The following is an 11,494-nucleotide window of genomic DNA, read 5'->3' on the forward strand; positions in this document are numbered from 1 at the left end:
CAAAACATCTGCATAAAATTTGTCTATTTATGGCTTATCTATTTGGCTTGCAACTAGCACAAGACTTGTATAAATATGTACGGACGGTTGCATGCATGTAAGTATAAAAATGTCCGCCTTACGAAAAGTTCTATAATAAAATGACCGACCTGTGATCTATAAAATGAAGGCATACACCCTAGGTGGTGTGAACTTGCAAGCACAAGCACAAGCACAATCACCGAGTACTGTCATATGATTTAGCTCTCTCTTGGTAACTAAAGTTGCGAACAAGCTCAGGTTTAGCGAGGCAAGTTAGTCATTGCCAATTATGACTTCAGTAGAAAAAGTACGAGAGGCACAACGAGCGAAAGGTCCAACCACTATATTGGCAATTGGCACTGCGAATCCGCCAAACTGTATCTACCAAAGTGACTATCCAGACTTATACTTCTGCGCCACCAGCCGCGAGCACATGACACAATATGAAATATTCTCGACGTACACTAACGAGTTTGAATGAAAGTTCTCAAAGAAAATACTTCAATTCATGACACAGTATAAGCTGATCAACTTGTTTATCCGATCCCTTTACACATGATTAACAATATTAGTATTCTCTAAACAATATATATGAGAATAAACTTCGTAATAATAATGGATATATATATATATATATATGAGAAATATTTTTTGCAGTCGACAAATGCAATCGGCGTGCAGTCGTGAAGAAAAAAATGAATTAATACGGGACTTATATGAAAATAAAAAATTATTTTTTTAACTTTTTTTTATTCATATAAATTTCTCTAAATATAAAATTTTTTTTTTATAATTTTTATTTATTTATTCTGTACAGTCGATTACACGCCAACTACATTTATCGACTATCTAGGAAAGCCGATAGAAGCGCCTTTCGGCCAGTTCTTACGGGCTCACAGCTACGCATGAGATCGATCAATTATCCTGTGACAAAGTGGGATGAACTTTTATCAATAAGCTGCTTGCATTCAGCTTATAAATAGTACTTCATTTGTCTCACCTACCTAATCTGGATTTTTGAGAAGTTTTCAAACGGTGGGGTCATTTTGCAAAGAATATTATATCCAGAAAATTATGTAAAGAATTGATGAGACACGATTCATCGATTTGATTTTTGATGTGCCATGCACAAAAGTAGCTAGTTCATGGTCTGGTCATGATCAGAACAGAACTGTTCAAGACGTACGACGTAGGAGTACTTTAATTTTTTTTTATTATTTTTTTTTTCCGTATATAATATTTTACTATTAATAACCCAACATCTGTACTGCCCTAGCTAACTATATATGCATTTTTCCTGTTATATAATCCCAAATTGAAAATGATGATAATTTTTTTGTTCCGACGTTTGGATATCGAGACGAGTTAGATTAACTTATAAATAGTAATTTTTTATAAATTTTATTAAGATGGATTTAATTTTTTAAAATTTAAATAAATTTAATTTTTTAAATTAAAATATATTGAATAAATTGAAATAAATTTAATGTTTTTAAAAAAAGTTAAAGAAGTATAAATTTCATTAATAATTAATTTAAGATGGATATAACTTTTCAAAATTTAACAAAATTTAGATAAGTTTAATTTTTTAAGTTAAAATACATTAAATAAGTTAAGATAAATCTAATGTTTTTAAGAAAATTTAAAAAATAATAAATTTCATTAATAATTAATTTGCTATGAATTCAACTTGATTCAACAGCATAAGACAACGTTAACTAAAGATTCATTTTATGTTAATTTCCTTTAAAAGAAGTGATAATCAGTCGATGGATTACATTATCTGATACTCTTTTCTTCTTTTTGTTTTTTTCATTTTTTTATTTTATTATCTGTACTTGTTTTTGTTGGCAATGTCTAATTTGACTGTTTTTCTTCCCTTTTTGAGTGTGAGAACAATGCAAACGCGAGTTCCTTCATTTGATTGTTGACACAAGGCGCAAGAACATAAAGCTGATCAGAATTAACATTTCCCAAAGTGGGGTTGGAATTGATCTGAGTCCTTTAATAGTAATGCATTTTGGAACCAAAACATACACAAAACATCTACCAAAGTTCCCAACTTTGGGTGTCACCGCGAACTTATTTTACCAAGGGAATCGCCGGCGAAACTCAAAAGGCGAAGAAGAAGGTACGTACTACACCATGCATTAATGATTACTGTAAAAGCCAAAAGCCGAAACAAGATGAAAAAACCCTCATATCTATCTTCTCGGAATATGGAGAGGATCACAAAGCTAGGCGGATAGATTATGAAAATTAAAGAAAATAAAATAAAAATATTACTTATATATGCAACTGGGAATCTGTAAAAGCCCCCGTAAACAAAATTAACAGTCACTACAAAAAAAAAAAAAAAAAAGGCAGGCTTTTTGCATCACTTAATTGGATACAAAAAGTTAATTGTTTTTTACATACGAATCCCAGAGAAACTCAACAGGGTGGAAAGTACTAAACCTTGAACGAGTATTACTGAAAAAAAAAAGAAAAAAAAAAAGTTTACTCACAGATTATCATTATTCGGAATATGCAGAGAATCACACAGCTTGGGATTACGGGCATGCTATGGTGAGGACGGGTGTATGATCTTCCTCTGCTTTGCATTTGCAGATTTGGACTGGGAGGCCGCAGAGGAAGATGGACGGCCGGGACGACGGAAATTACGGGCGAGGAATTGGATGAAGGAATCGAGCATCATGCGCTTAACCGACCTTCTTTTTGCTGGGAAAACGCTTCCCGCTTTAGGCTTGAACCGCGGTGGCACCGGCGCTGTCTTCGGTCCGACGGGATCTTCATCTGGTTTCGGCAACACCACCTTGTGACCCAGCTCTTTCCCCTCGTAGCACACCATTTTTCCAGTTTTGTTCATTATCAGCTTCAGTACTACTACCTCTCCCCTCTGTTTGTGATATGTTTTGTACGTACTTTTGTGTTAAGTTCTGAGATTCGATCTGTCGGGGTTTAAATAAAGAAATGGCAAAAGAACCAATGGGGAAGGGACGGGAGCTGGTAGCCTTGGAGACAAGCTTGTACGTGAGGATCGCGACACGTGTTATCCTGCCGTCTCCTACCGCCTTTTATGGGTTAGGATTGCAATAAGAAAGAAACATGTTTTGCTTACAAATGCATGATGCATGTGGATATATTATGGATTCCAGATTCCAATCAAGGCAAAAAGTTTACGTTCCATGCAACAATATTGGCGGGAAACTAATTTTTCTGATCTTCTGTGTGACTACAAGCAGCTAGCAGATGCCAAAGGCGGTGCATACAGCTTTCTTTTCGATTTTCTTTTGGACCCACCCCACCAAACTCCAACTTTTGTTTATGAATTAAGCCATACGTCAAAATTTTTAAGAGTTTTAATTTTTCCTGGGAAAAAATAATGATCAATATATATATATATGATCCATGCATGACGCTAGCTAGCTAGCTTCTAGTTCCTGGCAATCTCCGAGAAGCGCGCATCCTCAGAAACCATAGCTAGATCATGTTTTCTTTTTCCTCTTTCGGGGCCGGGACACAAATTATATAGAACTATATACCAAGAATGCCCCGCCCCCTTTAAAATTTCATAAAATGTTATGATCATAAAAACATTTTCAAATAGTGAATGCGTGCGTCGACATCATGCATATTATATATTAATTCCAGTACTGGCTTTTATTCTCTGATCCTTAGAATAAATCAGTATCAATGGAAGTGCTTCTTCCTCCCACCTTCCACTGAATGTAGCGGATTGCATGTACTACTACTACTGCTGCCATATACAAATTAGAAAAATAAGTGTTAGGTTATTTATTTTGACTTGTCAACGATTAAACCCTACAAATTAACGACCATCGATTATAAGCACTCATTATATGTAGCATTCTTGCATGATCCCGGACAAATTATGAAAAAGAAAAAGAACATCTAGGAGCTTGATTTTAGTTTTTCTTTGCTAGCTAGCTAGCTATATATACATGGAATGGACGCTTCCTTGAGATTTCCAGGATCGAAGAAACTTCGTGGATATTTCCTGAGATTTACCCAATTAATGGTTTAATTGAACCAGAATCGAACCAGATGATCATAGAGTATATAATAGGACCCACTGCCTTCTACTTTTCAACTTCAAGCTGGATTGAATTGTAGACCAGGAAAGAATATAAAATTAGATTGTTGTTCCATGGACGGTCAGACTTATATACATTATTTATATATATGTTTCAACACTTCATGTGTATGCTATATGTATGCACCAATATGCCCTTTTCAAGTGAAGAATAAAGGTGCCTACGAAGACGAGAGAGAGAGAGTATGCTTGTGTGTGTCAAGGATTAAGGTCATTGTCAGTACTTCTTTTCTCCGTAATTACTCAAGTTAGTTGAATGTATACGCTAGATTTTGGAGTTAATTAAGGTCGATCCCATAAGTAATATGCATGCCACTTTTAAAGTTCTTAATTACTTATTTCCATATATCTCGATCATTAGTCTGAAACAAGATATGATCTCTCTGATCTGCACTCCTAAAACCAGTGCTCTTTTTCTTGTTCTTGCCCCCAAAAACTAGCTAGCTACTACTAGTCTTCAATCACGAGACAGGTAATGCTGTCAACGGTAGCTAACAGCTAAAAGTATAGCCATTATATATAGGTAACAGAATACAACGTCCTAATGATGGGAAAGAAGGCGAAAAAAACCCTTTTTTGTAATTATTTTTTCTTTTGTGATCTTATGTTCATATAATATAGTCACCATTTGGGTAGTTCAGCAAAGTCATCTTCTTGATCACTCATCTAATTTTCTTAGGAGGAATTAAAAATTTACACTCCCTAGCTTCCTAATTGGATTTGAACTATGATCGACCATGACGTACGTAGCGGAAGCTAAAAAAAAAAAAGGAAAACAGAGGAATCTTTGACTTCACAACAGATCAGAATTATCAAATATATCATATTTTCTAGGGGTGGCAATATGTTACACAACCCTTTAACCCAACACGAACATGACACGATAATAGCGGGTTAGTGTTTAGTCTTAACGGGTTCGAGTTAAAACGGGTTGACCCGTTAAGACATGATTGCTTAATGGGTTGATAATGGGTCAACCCGTTATGACATGTTAAGAAAGTTAAAGTTACAATTATACCATTCTACCCAAAAGTAAAATTATTAAAATTTTAATTTTGATATTTTCATTATTTAGATTGTAATTTTGGACTTGTAGTTAGTTTTATAATTTTTATAGATATTGTGATTTTAATATTTATAGAAAATTATGTTAAATTTAATAAAGTTAAATTGGTTAATTTCAGGCATATTCAACCCATTTACATAAACAATTTGAAACGGGTCATATTGTTTCGTGTCAACTTATTTAGTAATATTAACTAATAGGTCAAAACGGGTTGACACGACATGACACGTTATATTAAAGAATTGGGTTAGGGTTTGAGATTTTGACACGATAAATTTAACGGGTCGGGTTAAGGTTTACCTATATAGTATAATATACATGCTTTGACACGACACGAACACGACCCGTTAACACGATTTGACACCCATAATATTTTCCATTACAATGCTTGTCTCGTTATAAAGCTGGAGACTTCTAGTCTTCTAAGAAAATAACTTCTGAAATGGGAAGTAAAAAAAAAAAAAAAGGTTTTACTAATTTGCTGGAAAGAAAAGTAAGCATATAAATAGAAAAAGATTTATTCAAAACATGAACCACATAAAAACTATTGCTAGCCTTTACACGTTATATGTGTGTGTGTGTGTGTATATATATATATATGTATATAAACACATGCATGCCAAAGTAATTGGATGGACCAAAGTAATGGAAATCAAAGTCGGCGTTAATAATTTACGAATCATCTAAAATATGATCACGGGTGGAACCAAAGGATATAGGAATTAGATAATATAATTATTTTTTCAACGTTTAATAAAATAAAAAATAAATATATTTTAGGCTAATTAATTGTATTTTTTTAAGTACTTACGTAGTTATAAATCTTTTTATCATCTATTAAAAAATAATATTAATAATCTTTTTATTATAAGGCCCTTGGTATGTAGCAAAAGTTTATGATCTATAAATCGTACGTACGTAGTCTATTTGTTTAATGGTTTTAACTGTTATCGACGCAGGAATGTCGTCTCAACTTTCAATGGTCTCATAATGACCATGTCGCTCCATACCTATACGTCCCAGCCGAAAGATTATAGGCCGACTTTCCTTTCCATAGATATATATATGGAAATACTATTTCCACGTAAATTTCTTACCGAATTGTATTTTATTTTTTTTAATAAATTTTTTTTACTTCGTAATTAAGAAACTGTTTCTAAATGAATTTATAATTTTATTTTATTTTTTAAAAACATTTAAATAGGTTCAAAAAATATTTTAAATAAAAAATAAAAAAATAAAATAAAACAAATGTTGCTGAGAATTTTCGGTGAGGATCTTCTGTGCCGTAGCACACACATATATATATCACGTCAACCTGACTGATGACAACATAAATGACTTTTGGTTTCTTCATGATTGACTACTTGATGTGAATAAACAAAAGAAGAAATAATGGCTACCTACTATATATCATTGGGCAGTTGGCTCATTCGTGTGTATGTTGCTGGTTATTTCGTGCTCGTTTCAATTTCATGCATGATATGATCTCGATCGGCGGTCCACTTTGTCAGCCTGCAACTGCAAGCTGGTAGCCTTGATCATTAGTTTGTCTTTGGCATGCATGCAGCTTTCTGCTCTTTCGTGACTCATTTCAACTACAAAACTCCAAGTCTTACCATTGCGTGGGTATTAATACTTTGAAACGAAAAATCATGTGCGCTTGTCATTTTCAACAACCAACTGAAGGGAATTAAAAAAAATATTAATAATATATATCAAATTATATCATGTTAATAATACTACGATGTATATATATAGTACGTGATTTCTGCATCTAATAGCAGAAGACGAATATGGCAATTAAGAGCTAAACAGTAGCAGACGATCGAGGAAGTGAGGTCGCCTTAGAGCACATGACACGTACAATATGATGATGTACATCTATGATCGTCTGTTGATTATTGGTATGACCCATGTACGTAATATTAGTTCTCTTCTTATCAATATTCAACCAAAATTACAAACCTCGTACCACGGATATATATTAACATCTTAATTTGAATGTTACTCTTTATCTAGCTAGCTAATTTTCATTTTATCATTATACAGATGAAATGAGATAAAATTACTATTGATTATTATTAATTTTCATATGTTGATTATTAGCTAATTTTCATAACTAATTAAGAGAATGCATTTCTGTGTCCGTTGTACATCCAATATTAAAGAAATTGTTACTTTTTTTTTGTTAGTTTATATGACAAATTAGCTACTCTTTTTTTTTTTTTTTTTTACCTCATTCAGTTTCACAAAAAATGAAAGGTAATAATTCTATGAGTTTATAGCCCCCAGTTGTTGGAACTTTGTCTTATTGATTCTGTACAAACAGCAAACATTCTGATGATCTGTTTGCACAGAATCAATCAAACAAAACTTATTCCAACAAGACAGCGTTGAGAACAAAATTATTCATAATTATTCATCACCTAGGACACAGACTGGAGAAATAGTTGACTGAGACCAAAGCGTGTACACGTCGACACATGATCATGTCCACTGGCCGGCAGAAGTGAACAATGAAAATGGATTATGTTACAAATTAGGACCCTTAATTATTTTAAAAAGTTATTAATTAATACTCATCAACCAATCATGTCATATTATATACTTATAATTATTTAACATATATCATCATCATCATTTAATGGCATTGTTGCGTCCTAACGACATGATCTAGGTGCTGAATTTTAGTTTTATCTATATAATATTTTATGGGATGATCAGGAAGCTTACTGGAAGTTTCCTGGGAAAATCTAAATGGAAATTTCCTGGAAACTATCCATAAATGTGAATCAAAATAAGGGTATGAATTAAAAGACCCATTTTCAGCTTCTAAATTTCAACTCTAAAGTTTGAATCTTCAAGTTCTTGGTCTTTTGCTTGGATGAGTTTACTCTATTTGAAAATTTTCCTTATGTGAGGCATCCAACTATCTAACCATCTCATGCATGTATAAAAATTAGAGAAAAAAAAAGTACATGATCTTTCCTTAGCCTATAAATGAATAAAAAATCACTTTTCTCTAATTAATCTCTCGAATTAGTTGATTAATGGATCATATGGTAGGTTATAAAGTTAGGTAGGATCGAGCCCCATTTGAAGCATGCAAGCCACTTTACTTAAAACCCTTGAAAAATGCTCATGTACTTATAATTTATTACTTGGCTCATGTCTAGGTTAGATGTATCTGAAGTTTGATGATGACTTCTATAAGTATTTTTCTTGCACTTCTTTCGCTTTGGGCTGGAATTTCGCAGCTCATGAATTAGATTTGTCAGTACAATCCAAACCGGCCAGTTGCTGTTTACTTTCCTAAAGAAAATGGAAAGACAGAAAATAAATTATTGTGGCATAAGGAAAAACAAAAATGGGGAAATTAAGGAAACTAAATGACCAAATGTGTTGTAGCCCAGAAAAGAAATATGACCACCACCAAAGTTGACCCTTCGGCCCCAATTTGATAAAAAAAATTAATGAAGTGAGCCGGTGATCCGAGGAGTACTAGGTTTCTAAAACTCTCATTGTTTAATTTCTATATATAATTATCGTCGCTTGTCTAAAATTTCGTTGTCTTTGAATGAAAAGAGGTACAAAAATAATTGAAAACTTAAACAATAAGGTTTCATCACTAACCCTTATTGAGGCAAATAATTCCTCTACACTTAAAATCTCAACACTGCTAGACAGCAACACTACAAAGGAGGAAGATTCTGGAACGTCACACACCACTACACCTGCAGCAGAGAATATTTCTGTTGTGACTGAATGTTGATGTGGCTCATTACCATTGGTTCATGTAAAGAAATTCTTTGTATTCTTTCTTTCTCTTACATAAACCAGAAGTGTATAAATATACACTATTGTAAAGCCTTGAAATATATATAGTGAAGTATTATAATTTCATTTCCAAGTTTCCTTCACTCTTTGTTTTTCATAGTTCTTTCATCAAGCACATACTGTGCCAAAAATTCTTATATGGTATCATAGCGCCACTAGGACCAACGTCCCCTCTACTACAATGGATGATACCGAAAACCCACAGAAAACACCTCCTCCCGTAAATCCCACTCCTCCTCCTCCCGTCAATACAACCCCTCCCCCAATTAATCCAATCTCTTCTCCAGCTAACCCAACCATAATTAGTTCCTCATCTTAGTTCATTACAATTAAACTTACCTTGGAAAACTACCTCCTATGGAAGGCCCAGATTGTGCCATTCCTTCGAGGTCATCAACTTCTTGGCTATGTGGACGACACGATCATTATGCCGCCTCCCATGGTTAACAATGTTGTAAATCCTGAATACACAAAATTGGTATTACAGGACCAACTCATAGTCTCAACAATTAATGCCTCTTTATCTGATACTGTTCTGGAACAAGTGCTCTCCTGCATAACCTCCTCTGTGATTTGGAACACTTTGAAAAATTTATTTGCAGCTCAATCCTCTGCTCATGTAATGCAAACCAAGCTCCAGCTCGCCACCTTGAAAAAGGGTTCAGCTACCATAACTGAGTATTTTCACAAAGTTACCACTCTCGCTGCTACACTTAGTGCCGCTGGCCATCCATTACCCACATCTGAGTTCACTATCTACTTATTGGCTGGTTTAGGCTCTAACTATGAGTCCCTTGTAACCTCACTTACCACTCTTCCTCTCCTCGTCCATCGAATTCTCGCCCTGTGTGCCAATTGTGCAACAAGCCCAGTCACACTATCCTAACCTATTATTTTCATTTTGATCATTCGTACCAAGCCCCACCACTCTCTTCTTTCTCTGCCAATCTCACTACCATGAACCCAATACCTCCTTCCAGCTCTTGGTTCCCTGATACGGCTACCACGAATCACTTTACATCTGACCTGTCTAACCTTCATTTCAATGTTGCAGGTTATCAGGGCACTGATCAAGTCAGGGTTGGAGACGGTTCCTCCCTCCCCATCCATCATACTGGTTCTGCTCACCTTTCCTCTACCTCTCACAATTTTCTTCTCAATAAAATATTTCTTGTTCCTTCTATAACTCGTAATCTCCTTTCTGTACGTCAATTTTGTATTGATAATCCAGTTTATTTTGAATGTCATGCTAATACTTTCTTTGTGAAGGATTTGAAAACTCGGGTGGTACTCTTCCAAGGCCACATTGAAGATGGTCTCTATACGTTGCCTCCTGATGTCACAGCTTATTCTCCATCCAGTTCCACCTCTCCTCAACTTTGTCTTATTGAACGAACAACACCTGCAATCCAGCACACTCGCCTTGGTCACCCGTCAGCCCGCAGTATATCTTTCACAATAAATCGATTTTGGCTCCCTGTTACAGCGTCCACCAATGTCTCTCCACCATGCTTCGCTTGCCCTCAAGCTAAAACCCATGCACTTCCGCATCCAAGCTCTCCCTCTCGATCTACTGCACCTTTTAATCTTTTATTTTTGGACGTATGGGGGTCGGCGCCTGTGCCATCCTTCTCTAGATGTAAATTTTATCTTAGCATTGTAGATGATTATTATAAGTATCTTTGGTGTTTTCCTCTGCAATATAAGTCCAATGTGCTCATCTTCTTCACTACTTTTCTCGCAGATGTTACAAATTATTTTCCTTCCAAAATTCGGGAAATACAAACCGATGGGGGTGGGGATTTTCAACCTTTAAAAAAATTATGTCAAACACATGGAATAATTCATTGCGTCTCCTGCCCCTACTCTCATGCCCAAAATGGCACAATTGAACAGCGTCATCGCCAAATCGTTGAGACTGGGCTCTCCCTACTAGCCCACGCCTCAGTCCCTCAACAATTTTGGGCCGAGTCTTTCCTCACTGCAGTCTACTTAATCAATAGACTCCCTACACCCATTCTTCATAACAGATCACCCTTTCAAGTTCTCTTTAAAAAATTACCTGATTACAAATTTTTAAAGACCTTTAGGTGCCTCTGTTGGCCCAATCTTCGACCCTTTAATCGTCATAAAATGGATCTACGATCCAGACCTTGTGTCTTTATGGGTTACAGCCCAGACCATAAAGGCTATCTCTGCCTTCATGTGCCCACAGGCCGAATTTACATTTCTCAGGACATACAATTTCATGAGACCAGTTTTCCTTTTGCCTCTACTTCTTCCGAGCCTCAATCTAATTCTCAAACTCGTAGCCCACCCATGACTCTGCCATTATCGCCCTATTCATTTGTTCCACTTTTCTCTGGGCCAATTCTTCACCAGCCTTTACAGACGACTCAAGATCAACCCACTTCTCCTACTCAAGCTCAGCCCACTTCACCTACTCAAGA

This window comes from Carya illinoinensis, chromosome 15 (genome assembly GCF_018687715.1).
Source record: "Carya illinoinensis cultivar Pawnee chromosome 15, C.illinoinensisPawnee_v1, whole genome shotgun sequence".
Classification (NCBI taxonomy): domain Eukaryota; kingdom Viridiplantae; phylum Streptophyta; class Magnoliopsida; order Fagales; family Juglandaceae; genus Carya; species Carya illinoinensis.